Source organism: Apus apus, chromosome 3 (genome assembly GCF_020740795.1).
Source record: "Apus apus isolate bApuApu2 chromosome 3, bApuApu2.pri.cur, whole genome shotgun sequence".
Lineage (NCBI taxonomy): Eukaryota > Metazoa > Chordata > Aves > Apodiformes > Apodidae > Apus > Apus apus.
In genome coordinates, this window is record NC_067284.1 from 16175275 (window position 1) to 16188646 (window position 13372).

Below are 13372 nucleotides of genomic sequence, written 5' to 3' on the forward strand. Positions count from 1 at the left end.
GCAGTTCCCTGAGTCTTCCTTTTTCCCCTTTTTAAAAACAGGGGCTATGTTCCCTTTTTTCCAATCAGTGGGAACCTCACCAGACATGCTGTGGATAGGACAGCAATCACACTGGACTTATGACTGTTCTCAATCTTTTGTTAAACATAGGTGTTCTACAGCTTCCTTTTTCATCACACTGAGATGGAAGACCTCACTGGAGACCTGAATACCACAGTAAGATTTTTGCTAGATTATCCAGTGAAGGTAGATGATGTATATTCAGTAAGTGGACACATTTCATTTCCTCTCATCACCCCCTGAGCTGTCAGACGAAAGCGCATGTGTTGGGAGAAGAGGGTGGGTACTCATAACACGCAAAGACTCATAACAACCTGCTTCAAATCACTGACTGACATACCTCATATTTAAACTTTGTGTGGACTTTCTCCCTGTGTTGGCTGACCTGTCACTGTTACCACAGAAAGTGTCAAGAAAACAAAGAACTTAAGTGTGGTAGACAATGGGAACTGATGACAACAGAGTTGTTGATGGAGAAGAAATAATGATTAACAGCAGACAGGCCTAATGTATCATACCTCTGTCAGCTTTGGAAGCTATGTACTATGAGCTTCACTGAATCAGCCTTCCACTTCTAAATTTTCAGGATATTGGGCATTTATAAAAAAATTTTAGAAGAGATATATATTTCACCTAGGCAGACACAGAAGCTATCCTAGTAGAACAGGAAAAAATCTTTTAGTGGCTAATCACACTGCTGAGCAAGTCTTCCTTCTTGCCTTCCTAAAGAGAGGCTTCTGATGATATCCTTAAAAAAAAAGTGGTTTTTTTTTAAAAAAAGTCTGTGCTGTATCAGTTTCTAAACCTTCAAACAATAATTGCTATTCCCCAAATCATAAAGAATACAGCCAAAGAAAGAGCCACTTGAAGTGGACACATAAGAAGTCTAAGAAGCCCAAATACTGCTGCCATTTCATTATCTTAGATTTACCATGTAGCAAGGCAGAATTTTGAAAGTTCAACAGACACTATATTTATTTGTTTGTTTATTTCCTTGTTTATTTATTGTTATTTGTAAGACTTTAAAGTGAATTAGAGAAGCTACAGAGCAAAACAGGGATAATTCTAAGAGAAATTTGTGTATGTCTCCTTTTTTCAGTAATTGATCCTCTGTGAGTCTACAGAAATTTGAGAAGATTTATGACACAGATGACAACAAAAGTAACACAATGGTAAATAAGTATGAGTTTTGGATGATATCTTTCATAAGATGAGAAACCCTAAATCTGAAGGTATTCTACGTTGTATTTCAACTAAGCAAAGAAAATACGTTGCTAAAAATTTTACTTCAGGTGTTTTCCTATGACTACAATCTTTTATCCAGACATTACACAAAATAACATCCAGGTTGTCCTTGGCTATCCTTAGCTTTTAAAGCAGAGCTGCCTGATGAGGAGTAGTGCCAGAGGGCATGTGCAGTGAACATCACTACTGAAACTGATGACAATGTAGGAGACACCATACTTGAAATGAATCACGTCAGGAAACATGAGTCAGCCACCAAACTCAGAGGTCAATGCAGCCATTTTGTGCCAACATGAAAAGAAGCTGGAGAAAGAGGTTGGAAAGGTGACATGGCCTGAACACTGAAGGACTAACACTTCTGGGGAAACATCCAGCATAGAAAGGAAACAAGAAAGCAGCTCCCTTTAGGGACCACAATGTCTTGGGCTAACCAGGTAGAGCTTCTTCAAGAGAGGAGAATTGTCCAAGAGAAATAGTTACAGACCCCACTAGGAATAGGACAAGAAGTCACCCAGAGAGCAGTAGTTGCCACTTCTCTTAGCCTTGAGATCACACTCAGTTTCTGTGATTCCCCTCTTTCCACTCTCAGATCAGTTATCACTGTAATGAAGATTCTCTAGAAAAGCATCTTTTCAAGATAGTTTCCATCATCCCAAATGGAAAGCTACAGAAATTTTCCACCCTTTGAAATTCAGGTAAGAGTTGTTTCCCCCTTGAATTTCAGCAATATAACAAATCTGGCAAAGGGGTAGGAATTAGTCTGCAAGTGCATCAACTGATCACTGTAAGCTGAGAAGACCTACAAAGAGCATGAACTTTCAAGACAGTGTTAACTCCTGTAACATGATGTAGGTAGGGGATAAAGCTTCACTCAACCTGTGCTGCACAAAGACCTGACCTTTTTTATCTTTGGTGTAGAGGATTTAGCTTGAAGGTGAGCTTGACTGAGATCTCTTAAGAATTCAGAACTCGTTCCTTCATACAGCTTCTTCCTAGTGAAGAAAAAAAAAAAAAGTTCAGTAGGGAAAAGTAAAGTACAAAGTCAAAGGCTGGAAGCTGAAGGCACTAAAAAAATCAAACTTTCATGGCTGCAGATGTCAGAGATGCTCTCAGTAGCTGAAAGGAGAGGTCAAGAACTGATCACTAATAATTTTTAGCGGCCTTTGGCCTCATCCTGAGACACCATCTCTTCTTACTTTAAGATAATAAGATAGGGCTTGCCAAAGAAAACAGAAATGCAAATTTACAGTCAAGTAGAGCTGGCAGCATGTGTCCCTAGAAACAAACATTTTAATGAACACTTCAATATCATTCTTATAATCAAAGCTCTATAAGAAGCACAGGTAACTGTGTCACAAATGAGATAATAAAATACAGCCAAAGAGAAACAGATTCAAATATCAGTTCTGTAAGCAGTAAAACAAACAAAATATGTTTAGTCCTTTTTCTGAACTACAAAACAAATTGGAGATTCAGTTGATAAAAAGCACTATTATCCTGAGTCAATGAATCCAAGGATACTTCAGGAAATGCACACTACAAAAAGATGGTCTACCCATATGCATTCTGGCAAAGTCTCAGGATTTTGGCTGATTTGACAGAAGGAACTGGCATAATTAGAACACCTGAAAAAAGTTAGGTAGTGTCAGAAGTAATATATCATTCTTCAAACAGATAAAGAGCCACATTATGCTGTGAGGACAAAGCAGTAAGCAAATGAGGATACTGAGAAACATGATTGTGGTGCAATAGGGAATTATTTACATTCCAGGAAGCAAATCCTGTGATTTCAGCTATCTTGGATTCGAAAAGTATTTATAAAGCAGAGAAGCTTGCCTGCTGCAGGCTTCTGGGATATCAGAATGCAAGAGCACTGCCACTATAGCACAGAAAGGACACAGCTATTGTGCAGAGGCACAAAACCTTTGGTTGCTTTCAGACACATTTAGCTGTTATCCATCCTGAAGCAGTAACCTTTCTTACCTTTGTGCTTCCTTGTAAAGCATGTCAGGAGGCCAGTGAAAGAATGTCTTTAATGACACCCCAGTCTATTGCAAAACTCAAAGACTTTAGATATTACAGCAGTCATAACTAGTTCCACGCACAACATGTCCCAGAGGAGTGTGAAAATTGGGGATAATAAAGGAGGAATGTGACACAAACAGCGCTCAGGAAATGCCACAGTAAAAAGTTGGGAGTTTGAATAGATAAACATTTCCCCTCAGAGCAACAGATGACCTGCTTACCCTCAGCACACTACTCAAAGCACAGTATACAGCTGTAGTACATTCCATAACCCCCCAGAGTAACCACAATAAATCGCATTGAGCTTTATATCTATGCCTCTGCTCAGGTTGTCTGTCAGCTCTGTTTTACATCCCTGTTGTGTGCCAAATACTACATCCTAGAAAGAATACTACCTGCTTCACCCTATGCTATGTAGAGAGACTATGAAGTGCCTTGTACTTACCACATAGAGTAGTGACCCACTAACTGGATCCACTACAACTAGCAGTTGTAGGTGCAGGTAACATCCAGTTTTTCTTTTCTCTGTCCCTTCTAAAAATAAATTTAACATAATTTTCTGAAACATCTGTTATAAGGGACACAGGAGTGGACTATTACAGTGTAAGCTACCTACAGGGGCACTTTCCTCCTCATCCATCACTAGCTGAGTTGGCTGTGCCCCAAGGAAAGCAGAATGCTGCCTTTTGCAGCTGGAATTCAGAGGGAAGGGATCAGGTCTGTAGTGAGCAGCTCTCCCTGAATCAGAAAATGTCCCTTTACACATGCCAGCAGGAAGATTATCTCACAATGTTCCTTTCTGAAGTATTTAAGGTTGTCAACCTGTTCTGTAATACCTGAGTGATGTCCTGGCTTTTATTCTCTAATTGTTACAAGGTGCTATTCATCACTGTTAGTTGCGGAGTTTAAGATCACCTATAAGAAAATCAAAAACATGCAAACAATCTATCTCACATTTCTAAAGAAAAGCAGTCTCTGGTTTTGGTCCTTACTCTCTGAAAGAGGTTAGTCACAGTCAGACTGGTTCTCAACACAAGCCAAAATTTTCTACAGATCCGAGTGAGTCAACCTTGCTCTTGTAATCACCTTCCTCAGCAATGGATTAATTCTGATTGTTACAAATCTAGAGCACTTATAATGCTAACCCTCACTGCTGGCATTTTCTGAGAAGGTTCAATGGCACAGCTTAGTCTTTGTCTTCCTAATAGTACCCACAGCCCTATGCTGCATGATATTCAAGTCAAACACTCAACACAAAGCTCCTCCAGAGGTGCCATGTATGGGTTGCCGTACTAATTCCAGAGATAGCCAACAGACAGATATTTTCTCCTCCACTACCCTGTCAGTGTGATCAAAATGAACCAGACTGGGGGCAAGAAAGTAATGAAAAAATGGTTTCAGGGAGTCTGTTGGTTCCAGTGACAGTTCTCTGATTCTCTGAGTCTTCAGAATGTGCCCCCTTCTGTCCTGTCTTCCTTACTGTGTCTCAGATCCTCTCCCTTCTCCCACAAACAAAACACAGGGTTGGGCAAAAAAACTTGAGTCACCAGTTGCTAACATAGATGCACAGACCCATATTTTGCCTTTTTTTCCAAGCAGCACAGCTTCTTCTCATCGTGAATGTAGATAAGGCACTGTCTCTCAGTGTTATCCTACCACAGCTGAGCAGCCCTTCAAGGCAGCACAGCTTTCAGACATAGTGCAGGCATCTTATTAACTGAGGTTCTTTGTGAAGATGCTCAAATTTTGCTGCTGAGCCAGCACGGGATTTAATATACAGAGATGTAAATTAATGTACCCACAGGCTGACTGGCTTCCTTCCTGCAGCTGTGGGATGCCACCATACTGGGACTGCCCCATGCCTCTCCTCGCTAGCCCGAGAGCCAGCAGCCTTGCACAAAGAATTCCATGTGCAGTGCTATTTTCTCTCCTTGATCATTCAGCCTGAACTCCACATCAGCCTCCTTTTCCCTCTCATGTTGTAAGACACAATAGCCACCCATTGACCCTGTCCTCAAAATCTGCTACTGAGTCTGGGCTTGAGGAGATCACAGAATAAGTGACCACTCCTAGTCCCTCCTTTCCTTTGGTGCCCACTGACCTCCCTCCCACATACTTTTGTATACCCTCTGCCTGCTCCTTGCTCTTTTTTTCTCCACCACTGATTACAGAGCAATACAATAAGAAGCAGCAATTGTTCTCACCCATTTTCCTTCCCATTTCAAACAAAACATCTCTGGCAGCTATTCTGGACTTCAAAATAATTCATAAACAAATAAATGGAAGAGTTTGCCTTCTGCAGGCTCCAGGCAGGTCAACATGCAAGATCCACCTGAAGACTTATCAGGAATGGACTAAAACATCTCTCAAACCAGATTCTGCCTATGGGCTGTCACTTAACCACCACAAGTATCTCATTTACATGGGTCTGTTGGGTGGATTTTCAGTTTTCTCAAATCTCTTTTCTTGGTTTCAAGCAAGAGGAGAATCCAGCCCTGAGTTTGCTATACAAACTGCATTCTTAAGGTTTTGTTCTCCAGTCATGCTTAGAATTCTTGGATGTTATCTGTATTTTACTTGATAGGTGATGTACAGAATTAGAGTAGGAGACACATATGAAAATTTAAATAAACAGAAGGGAGGTTGGAGGGAAATGCCAAAATTCAGTAAAGGATCTGCTGCTGACACTTCCACAGCTGGAGATCTAAGACAGGAAGACGAGTGGCTGCAGACGATGACTGTGGGATAAAACTAGTGTTAACCTTCACCCATCTGCTCTCCAGCCTGCATCTGCATGCCATGTTCCCAGTTATCAAGGCTCAGAAAGATCTAAGGCTGCAGTTCTCAAGCCTGCTCATGTAAATAAAACATAATTTGGATCAACTTCTCATTTGTAAAAGCACTGGCCACAGTTCTCCTAATTCAGTTTTCAGCACCAGTGATCCAGGTCCCTTGAGACTCTAGACAGAAACCTGTATCAGGTTCAGTTTTGGCATTTCTGAAGATCAGTAGACCCATTTATTTAAGACCTTAAATATTGACTCAGAGCTGAGCAAATGCTGAGTCCACCAGTAAAGCAATGACAATTCTTGCACAGAAATGGAGTGATGTTTTATATCTTGTCATACAGATTTTAGCAGACATCTTGGAAGTTTCTTCCAATAACACTGAAAATATATTCCTATTAATTAAAGCAATTGATTACATCATGGCCAGACGTGGGTACTAACAAAGACAATTAGAAATTTCAGTCTTGGATAACAACTATGACTTCACTTGAGATTAATGTAATTGAGCTGCAATTATCTTAAAAGAAGAACTATGAATATCAGATCTTGCATTTTTCTCAAAATCTTGAATGTATCTAACAAATTTGTTTGTTTGTTTTTCACATAGGCTTCTTTAAATGTGAAAAAAAAAAAAGGAATAAAATATTTGTTTTAATCAAAGCTCCAGAGTAGTGTTAAAAACCACGAGATGTCCAGAGGAGACGATGGCTGTCTCTAATCTGATTTATAGTACAGATCATGTTGCTTCATCCCCCGCTCCTGATGCTTCAGGGTTTGTAATCCCTGGCAATGCAATGAATGGTGCTTTCTGGGGACTGCACCATTACTTGGTATTCCTGCAGTTCATCTAAGACAACGACTCTCACAACTGAGCTTTTTAAAAAAGTACAACCCTGCTGCTAACCTGCTGCTGAATACTCATACTGTATCATACAAAACCTGTCATTCCTTTTAAAAGGAGATACTCCTTAAAACTTGATAAAAAGTTGTGTGCTTGTTTCAGGTGAAAAAAAGTGCAAAACACAAATAATTTAGACTGTATATATCTGTAGCATATACAGAATACCTATGGATCCTGATTTAAACAAGATATATCTACAATATATTATGTATATGTGTATACATATAATTTAAATTTTAAATATATGTAATATACAACATATATAATTTAAATTTATATATACACGTACAAAATTTATATCCTGAAACAACAGGCTTTTATTTTGTTTTTCTCTTTCAAATGCTGTTGCATTATTAAATTTGACGTAAATTAATCTTGCTAATCCATTCCTACAAAACCAAGAAGCTGCTATTTCAGCTAAAATCTTAATTGTTTTTCATAACAAAATGGAAACTAAAGCCAGAATTCATCCTCCCCCCCCAAACTCATCTCATTTGCAAGTTTTATTTTGCCATGGTGAGCATACAGCTTTTCTTAGGATACACTCACAATCCACCAGATAACTCAGCTGATGAGTTGTAATTTAATAATCCAAAGCAAGTTGAGTGCATGAAAGCAAGGATATACAACATTGTATTTATAAAGTAGGATTTTCCCTGATGTGGTCAATTTAGAAGCTCATTTTTTAATCTCTCCTAACATGAGTCATCTTCCTTGAATATGGTACTGCAAAATTGAACAGGTTTTCCAAATGAAGTCTTACATGGTGCTGTGATAGAAAACAAAAAAAGAGATTAACACACCTCTGTAGATACCTGCACAAACTGACTAAACTCTGAGTTTGGGCAATAAGCAACTTCAAACAATATTCACCCTCAACTACACAACACCTTTTATCACCACTCACACATCTTAACACTTCCATTTTCCGTGCCCATAATACATCAGTGGGTTGTCATCATCCTCTGACTAGTACACCCAGTGCTGCTACTTTGTCATTTTCAATTAATAATGCTTTGTGCTATAAAACAGAGGATCCTTCTTCATAACTGTGTAAGCTTACAATTAATGCTATTACATTTCAGCCCACTTTCTTTACTTCATTCTTCAAAGTCATTTGATGTTCTTTGCATAAAACCCCAGGCTTCTCATTACAGACAATATTTTGCAACTACACATCATCATCAAATTAAATTAACACAGTTTTCTGTTTAGTAATAATGGCAGGCAGGCAGGCAGGCAGGCAGGCAAGAAGGAAGGAAGGAAGGAAGGAAGGAAGGAAGGAAGGAAGGAAGGAAGGAAGGAAGGAAGGAAGGAAGGAAGGAAGGAAGGAAGGAAGGAAGGAAGGAAGGAAGGAAGGAAGGAAAACTCAAGAAAATGAAGTACATTGTATTTTTCTTTTTTTTCTTTTCTTTCTTTTTTTTCCCCGATGCACTCTAATGCATAGGATAGGATGAGTGGAGAGGATGAGGAATAAAAAAGATCTTTTTGTAAAACTGAAAAGCAAAAGGCCACTGCCAGTCACATCAAACAGCTTGTGTGTTTCTTTAAAAGAGGTTTGGCTCCCAGAAACAAGAGAACAGCTAAGGAAAACGGAAAACAAGATACTTTGCACAGGGTAAAAAACAGAAGTTAAAAAAAAAAAAAAAAAGACAATTGAGAGGGAGAAAAGGTATTCCTCCACAAGGAGAAAAAAACAGGTTTGAATGCAAGTGAAACTGATTTTTCAGTAGGAATGTTATTATAATTTTTTGTGCAAACTGTGCTGAACTTCAGTATAAGAGATCAGTTTTAAACATTTAATTTGCTAAAAGATATATTCTCAGCCAAAGGAAAAGTCACAATTTACAACTTCCCTAGAAATCAGTACGAGAGTCATGCAACCTTCCATTCATTCTAAAGCACATTCAGAGCACTGGAATAAATTCCTATCCAAACATCAATAGCTAAAATTGTTAATATATTGATATAAACACTAAAGTGTCAATAAAATACATATTTAGCAAGGCTAATATTTAACATTTCATCATTTTGCAATGAGTGAGTCCACAATATTTTGTACACAACTTCATGTTGGAAAAATTGCAATAGAGAAAAAACTGTTACAAAACAGTTTCTGAAGAATTTCAGGGTTTGCTTTGTGTTGTTGTTGTTTTTTTCCTGTAATAAGCAGAATCACAAAATCACAGAATTGTCATGATTGGAAAGGACTTCTAAGATCACCAAGTCCAATCATAAACACAAAACCTAAAAGAACAAAAACAAAACCCAAAAAAACAAAAAAAAAAAAAACCCAAACTAAACCAAACAAAAAAACCCCACCAAACCAAACAAAGAAAAAACAAGCCACAACCAAAAAAACCCCACAAAAGTGCAATTACAGCCAGTAGAGCATGTCCTGAAGTGCCAAACCTACACAGCTTTTGAATACCTCCAAGGATGGTAATTCAACCCTGGGCAGGCTGTTCCAGTGCCTGATCACTCTTTCAATCTAGAAATTCTTCTTAATGCCCAAAACAATTTTAAAAAATCAGTCATATATGCTCATTATGTCATACTTCAAACCTGAAATGATCCTCAAAAGTCTTGAATTACAAAACATTTAAACTGCCTTTGAAACAGATACTTTGGAATTTTGACATTCAAAGGACAGCCCAAACTTCTCCTTAAGGTGTTGTTTGTTTTTTTTTTTTCTAGAAATTTCTTAATTTCTATGCAGAGGAATCTGTTTTTATCAATTCATGTATGAAAACCAGCAGCAGCTGGTTGCTGTATTTAGTTTAAGAGTAAGGCACAGAATTTCCTTGCATCTGTTTATATTTTCCTACATCTCCATCAGGACAGAGAACCCTTCTGCACATCTATGCACTTCCTACCTATTTCTAACAGCTTTGGTTATAACATCTGTTTAGTTTCTGAAAGTTCTTTTGTATTGCTGCAGCTGAAACCACCACGCTCCAGGCTTTTTACATCTCTGAGTAGCTAGCCAAAGGGTCAGAAACCTTGGTGGGCCACTGTGCTTTTATAAACTTTGGATTAGACTACTCGAACAGATGCAACTTGACACTTCAACACCTCCCAGAAGCCACAGCAACTGTTTGGTGATGCGCTTGATGAAGTGACTTTGTAATCTGTAACTGTGTTGTGACACAGCAGAACTTTAATCTGCTTTTAAATGCAGTTTGAAGTACGTTGGCTCTCCTTTAGAAATTCTCATGTGATTAACTCTAAAAAATTGCTCTCTGTGGGTTCGAACATGACAGCAGAGATCTACTGAGGCACTTTCATGCATGGTCTGTAACTCATCACCTACCACACGGTCACCAGAGATGACAAGACACTAATTCCCTTTAAAATTAAAGTGAGTAAGGAGTATAAAGGGAAACATCCCTCAAAAACTGAAGATAAGGGTATTATACATGTCCTGCTACACTTTCCAAGAACACTAGTTTGTGGGCTTATAGTGGATAGAGCACAAGCCACCAGCTGGTAAAACTCCTGTGCTCAGCTAATCACAATACTCATTGTTTACAGCTGATGTGGGCAATAGGAGGAAGTTTCTTACTGAGAGAGGCATAGTGATGGGTTGTTCTGAAAATGACTGAGAAGGATGTCAGGCTTCAGCAGTCTGTCAACACCATTCACTATGAACACATGAAAACTATCTCTGTAATTGTCACGGTTTAATGTTGGGCTGGCAATTATACGAATGACAGATGCTCTCTATTAATACCTCTCCCTTTTCCTATAGGAGAAGGAGAATAAGGGAGAGAGACTTACGGGTTTGAAACTAAACTACAGAGCTTTCATGAAACAGTAGTGAGGAAAAAGAAAATAATGGAATATCTACAAATATATACAAACCTACTATCATTCCTCCCCTCCCCCCTCCACCCCACCCTACCCCAGGAATACTCATGTCACCACAGAGGCTGCAGGGCAGGCCCTGGAAGAGTCCTGGACTTGACTCCTGCAGTCACCAGCACACAGGAGCTGGGACAGGAATGCAGGGGTTTGGGAATGCACAGCATCCCAGGATGCTGGCCATGGATTAGGAGAGCCTTGTGACCCCTCAGCTTTATACAGCTGTGTGCCCTGGCAGCTGGGAGAGCCAACCGTATCCTGGGATGCATCAAGCATAGCATTGCCAGCCAGTCTAGGGAGGTGATTGTCCCGCTCTACTCTGCTGTGCTGCAGCCTCACCTTGAGTGCTGCATGAATTTTGGGCACCACAATATAAAAAGGTCATCAAGCTATTAGAGAGTGTCCAAAGGAGAGCCATGAGGATGGTGAAGGGTCTGGATGGGATGATTTATGAGGAGTGACTAAGGTCACCTGGATTATTCAGCTTGGAGAAGAAGCTGAGAGACTCAGGGAAATGGCAGGAAGTTGAATCAGGGGAGATTTAGGTTGGATATAAGGAAAAGGTTTTCCACCCAAAGGGTGGAAAAACTGTTTGGTCAGTTTTGGTCACCTGTCTGATCTGCTCCTCTGCACAGGAGGGTCACAGGTGTCACCCCTTTACTCCTTTTTGTTTCCAGAACATAAGTAGCTTAACAGAATCAATTAGTAGCATTGGTTCTGCACAGCATTCTCCAGCAGTAACTATAAACATGGAGCTTTATCACTCTTAGAAGCAAACGCTTATTGAAAAACATGCCATTAATTTTAGCAAGTGCAGCTACTTAGAAGAGACTAAACTGAAAGCAAAACTACAACAAAGAAAACTGGTTGTATCCTGGCTCAAACCAGGACAATAATAGAAGCATTAGAAAGTCTCTTAAGATTTCCCCAAGATCTAAACAATATTGTTTTATTACTAAAATAAAGGGAGACACAATTCTGAAAAAAGTCAGCTTCCTATTATGGGCAGGTGATATTCATGGCATGTGGATAAACTATATATTGATGTTTAAGTCAGGTGGGTCCAGGTCAGCAAGGTATATTAATTTAAACTCACTTATCTTGAACTCAGTCCCCAGTGAATGTGGTTATTCTGCTTCCAAATCTGTATTAGATCTAATGAGAATGTTGCCCATGAGAGGCTAAACCCAAGCTAAAAAGGTAGTGTTCCTTCAGTTTTTTACTTTAGCTGGACTATTTGAGCTACTCATTTTCCTGGGTCATGAAAAGTTAAGTGTAGGAAACCTAGTAATTTCCACTAGAGCACCACAAGGTTTTCTAATAACACTTTACTCCTGTCCACAGCAGAGCCACACTATCGCTTAAAAAATATTTTTGAAATAGTACAACACAGCTTCCCTAAGGCTTTACAAACACATTCAGAAGATCTTTTACAAAGCAGCAGTGCATTAAACCATGTTGAAGTTGGCTGTAAGGAAAAAGCTATCAAACTATGGTCACAGTATGCTTCCTTTATCTAAAATTCTGTTTGCAATCTAAGTCATTTGGAATAATGGGTAAAATCAGATAACACTGCACAAAGAGAGTATTATTTCATCTTTAAAATATTCTTAAATGCTAATTAGAGAGCATGTGCTACTAGCCTCAACAGAGATATAGGTTTGTGTACTTTCCAAAAGGATTTCTGCAAATTTTTCAGCATGACTGGTTTTTAAATGGCTAGCTTATCAGAAGTTGTTTTATGAAGCAATTAGACAATTTGTTCAGTATTTGAAACTAGATTTGGATGAGCATTTTTAAAGTGCCTCTGATCAAGGCATGCCATAAGCAGATTGAAATTATTGCTGCTTCAGTTGAAAGATGTAGGTGATAGATATGACTCTGGAATTGATCATTCTGTTACTTAACTCTAGATCCATTTACCATTTTAAATTACTAAAGATCAGCATTGTTTCCCCCCCACAGCTAGCAATTGTTAAGTTTCATTATAGCCATACATGTCCACCCCTTTGTCTGTATCAGTAATGATTTCTCAATACCAGGATTAGTTCTACGAGCTCCCATGAATCTACTGACAATGAGCAACACGCTCAACATGAAAGGTTCTCAGATCAGGTGCTAAGGTTTACCCAAAATTTGTTCCTTGACTTGACATATTTTCTCCTAGCTTTTCTGAACATATTATGTTTTATTATCTGGTTGTGAATGGTTGTTAAGATTAGCAAAACTGCTGAGAGACACTTAATTTCAAGGTCATAAAATTTTAGTGGTCCCTACTGGATGTAGCTCTGGCAACTCTAATTCATTAAAATAAATTTAACTTCTCTTCCAGAAATAAAACACAGCGATGATGATCATACCATTTTATGTCTCAGGACTGTCAGGTAAAGCATATATATCTTACAGCACTTATCAATGGCAGACTTCTGAGAAATAAAGCTGCCAAGTGAATTTAAAAATCTGATGAGTGAAAATTTCAGTCACCATC